The sequence below is a fragment of the Mus pahari genome, chromosome 16 (assembly GCF_900095145.1).
Source record: "Mus pahari chromosome 16, PAHARI_EIJ_v1.1, whole genome shotgun sequence".
Lineage (NCBI taxonomy): Eukaryota > Metazoa > Chordata > Mammalia > Rodentia > Muridae > Mus > Mus pahari.
Genome location: NC_034605.1, coordinates 57,636,223 through 57,640,999, shown reverse-complemented (window position 1 = coordinate 57,640,999; position 4,777 = coordinate 57,636,223).

Here is a 4,777-nt window from a genome sequence, read left to right as displayed (position 1 = left end):
TTTTTTTTTTTGGTTTTTCGAGACAGGGTTTCTCTGTATAGCTCTGGCTGTCCTGGAACTCACTTTGTAGACCAGGCTGGCCTTGAACTCAGAGATCCGCCTGCCTCTGCCTCCGGAGTGCTGGGATTAAAGGCGTGCGCCACCACGCCCGGCTGGACTATCCCTCTTACGGGGTATAGAATTCCTGAGTCAGAAATTGAAATGTTGGCCCCCAGATAACCTCATTTGTTTCCTTGTACAGACAACTGCCTCTTATTTTGCGCTCCATGCTGTGTCCTACCAAGAGTAGGTTTCACATCTGTCACATGTCTCTAACATGGGGGACACAATCTGAGAAACACACTGTTAGAAGGTTCTGTCACAGTGTGGGTACACACGCCAGCCTCGTAACCTTGCCACGCCTCTGGCTATAGGAGATACGTGTAGGCCCATGTTACTCTGAGGCCCGTGATGAACGAAACACAACCAGCTTCGACAGAGCACAGAGGGGACAAGGCCACACAGGCACCGTAAATCCTAAACGGATCGGGCCATTCCCGGTGGCACGTGCTTTACAGTAAAGTTTTTAATACACAGTGTACGCTAAAGTCACAAGAAGCACCATGCTGGGGACACAAGCCAACAACATGTGTGGTAGACTTTTGGTGCCGGGGTCATCACAAACATATGGGGATGCATTCTGCCACAGTCGGCGATGGCTACGGTGTTACTGAGAGACAGGAAATTTTCATCTCCATCATGATCTTCTGCTGGATGCTGACCAGCGCCACCCTCATTTGGCCCATGTTTGTGGTTCTTACGAGTCCACTCCAAGGTAAGGCTTTCCTTCTTGTTGCTGTCCCTACAGCTCGGTTGGATGGCCCCATTTGTATGATTCCTGTTTAGACATCGTCACTACTGTCCTGACCAGTGTGGAGTTGACCAGCAGCCATCTGTGACCTTAAAGGACTTAAGAGACAACTGAGCTCCACGTGGAGACTCTGCTCTTGGAGAAAGAAAAAGAAGCTGGAACAAGGCGCCCTCCTGCGCCCCAGCCCCGGGCCCCGCCCCTCCACTTCCGGTTCCCACCGACTCCGTGTTAGTTCTCCAGCATCTTCTCCTGCTAGCTTTTGGAAGCCAGCTCTGCAGCTTGGCTGCTGAATTGTCAGCAAGTGACTCAGGTTTGACTCTGGAGGCTGGGACAGGAAAGACACCCACAGGGCACGGGGAGCAATGCAGGGGTGGGCGGGAAGTACATAGGCATGCTGGTTAAAACTTCACTGTGAGTGAGCTTCTTCGCTCAGCGCTGACTCAGGGAGGAGCTAAGGCTCAGCAAGGGAATGTGCCAGAGAAGATGCTCTTCTGACCTTGGGTGTGACACTAGGTCTGAGAGCGGTCCCTTCCTTGGGGATGTGGCTGAGGCCTGGGCGGTGAACTGGCAAGGGGCTGGAGAAGTGTTCTCCCATGGGCTGGGTGCAGCTAGGGCGGACCGGGTAGGAGCTGGTCCTGGTTACAGAGAAACTGAATGGGTCACAGAATTCTTGGGTGGTTGTCATAAGATCTGAAAGTCAGGATGGGACAAAGGACCAGGAAACAAACAGGAAGCCAATGAAGCCAGCACATGAACTCAGAGTACCAACCCCCCCCATACATACACACACATATACATGCACATACAGAGCACACAATACACCACATACACATACATACCACACACACACATACACACTACACATACACACCACACATATACCACATACACACTCATCATACATACATACATACACACACATATACATGCACATACAGAGCACACAATACACCACATACACATACATACCACACACACACATACACACTACACATACACACCACACATATACCACATACACACTCATCATACATACATACATACACACACATATATACACACACCACACAATATACACACACATACACACCATGCATATACACACACCACATACACATAGACACATAGACACGTATACATACCACACATGTATACACACATGTATACATACACACCACACACACACACACCACACACCACACACCATACACACATACAACACACACTACATATACACATACAACACACACACTACATATACACCACATAAACCACACACACACACACACACACACACAATGGCAGAGCAGGAGGAAGGTAGCCAGCTCCTGCTGTCATTTTGGTCCCCGAGACACTGGTGAGGAGCTGGAATGGTGGAGACAGTCCACAGGAAGCCAGGTCTCAGGCCTGGCTGCTGGCTGCAGCTAGTGTTGGGAGGGAGAGGTACCTGGAGCTTTCCCTTCCCCTGGGGCATCTGGCAGCCTGAGAGAGGGACCTAGATACACACAGGCCTGGGTTTGGGTCTCATGACAACTGTGAACAGGATGGAAAATGAGGAATTATAAGAAAGAAAGGGAGAAAAGAGAAGGAGAGAGAGATAGGAAAAGAGAGCTACCACTGTCCCCAGGCAGGCCTCCCTGCCCCACAAATTTTCTTCCAGCTCCTCTGCCCCGCCCCAGGCACGTATAAGGTGGAGCAAGCCAGCCGGGTTCCCAGCAAGAGGCCTCTGCCTTTTTTAGCTTTACTGGAGGACAAGAAAGAGCAGGTAACAAAGAGGCTGCTGTCCCTGAATGGTGGCCCATTGTGTGTGTTCCACAGTCTTCTGTAGTATGGCTAGAGTGGGTGTCTGAGAGTTAGCTGCCTGATGCTGGCCACCCTCTTCCTCTCCCTCAGGCTCCGCCAGGCTGGGCAGTGACTGGGGCCTGCCTGATCAGTCCAGGTCATGCCCCAGGCAGAGTGGCCAGTGTGCAGAGGGCTGCCTGTCGAATCCTAGCCATGATGCTCGATAGGCACTTCCAGCTCTTCCTTCTCAAGACAACCCCCCAAAAGAACAGGATTATGTGCAGGAATCCAGAAGGTGGTATCCATAGCCTTGGGAAAGGCCCCTTGTGTGTAAGACTGAAGCTAGCCCTGTAGAAGCAGACCTGGGGCCTGGGGTGCAGAAGTGGGGTGGGGTGGGGAAGAGAGAGAGAGAGAGAGAGAGAGAGAGAGAGAGAGAGAGAGAGAGAGAGAGCAGTTGAGAACTTGATTCATTACTTTCCTTGTTGCCATAACAGAATACATGACAAAATGTTGCTTACGGAACAAAGGGTTTATTTGGCTCAAGGTTTAAAAGCTCACAGTCCATTATGTCCAGAAAGACATTGTGAGCCCTTGGCAGCAGAAGCATCCAGTTAAGGCTCCTCACATCTGGAACTGGAGAGATTGCTCAGCGGTTAGGAGCACTGACTGCTCTTCCGAAGGTCCTGAGTTCAAATCCCAACAACCACATGGTGGCTCACAACCACCCGTAATGAGATCTGACATCCTCTTCTGGTGCCTCAGAAGATAGCTACAGTGTACTTATTTATAATAATAAATAAATCTTTTCAAAAAAAAAAGACTCCTCACACCTGGCACGAGTTCTTTCCCATTTCCCCATGGAAGCTTCCGCTCACATTCAGGGTGAGCGCTCCTTCCTCAGGTAAGCCTGAAAGCTTTGAAAGGGCCATCACAGACACTCCAGGAGCTATGCCTCCCAGAGGACTCCAGATCCATTAACCGCAACAGTCCCGATTCCAGCTGTTCTGAAGGTCACCCTGACGTTTTTTCCATCATGGATTCATATGCGCTTTCTTTCTTAGATGAGCGAGGTTGGGTTGGGTTTTTGTTTTCTCACAACAAAAATGTTGGGCTAATAAATATGAGGGAGTAGAGTAAACCATACAGAACGGTGTTCTTAGTTCTCCCAAAGGCTTAAATGAGAGGCAGGGGCAGCTGTGTGTGTACACACCCCCACACACGGGCACACATACATGCAAAATATGTCTTTAACCTCAGCCCTACTTAGATGCACTAAAGGATTCGGAGGAGTTTGCTGTGGTTTTGTTTGTTTGTTCCTTTGCTTTTGTTTGCTCTTTTTATGTGATGCATTGTCTTGTGTGTGTGCATCACAAGCATGCCTGGTGTCCACAGAGGTCGAGAGAAGATGTTGAATCCCCTGCAAGTGGGATGCAGATGGTTGTGAGCCATCACGTGGGTGCTGGGAACCAAAGCTGAGCCCCTTGCAAGAGCAGCAAGTGCTTGAAGCTGCTGAGCCATCTCTTCCAGCCTCCCCCGACCCCACCACCCAGGGAAAGAGATGTTTAACCTGCTTGAACCAGAGTTTTAGAGCAAAAAGGTGTATCTGGGGGAATCCGTTGTGTACAGAGAGGTAAGATCTGAAGAGCGTACACTTGTGAAGCCAGGATTGGCTGCCCCAGCTTGCACCTCCACATGGGAGCCTCCCTCTGGGATTTTGCTTTCTATTAATAAGGGACCTGGTTCTTCCCACCAGAATGTAATTCTGTATTTTAAATGCAGCTTGACTCAGCTTTCAGGCCCAGCAGATAACACTATAAATACCTGAGATGGTACAAACCTGCCTTCCATCCCTGTCCCCATCCTGATGACACCAGCATCTCAGCCCTGCTGAGTTTTCACCTCTCTCTGGGTCTGCATTTTGTCCTTGCTGGTCCTCATTTAAAGGCCTAGGTCCCCAGGCCTAGCATGGCCATCCTTAGACGCTGTACACAAACCTCTGAGTTCGGTGGTCCTTTGGTGTTTATAGCTCACCTTGTTATACACACCACACACACACACACACACACACACACACACACACACACACACACATAGAGAGAGAGAGAGAGAGAGAGAGAGAGAGAGAGAGAGAGAGAGAGAGAGACA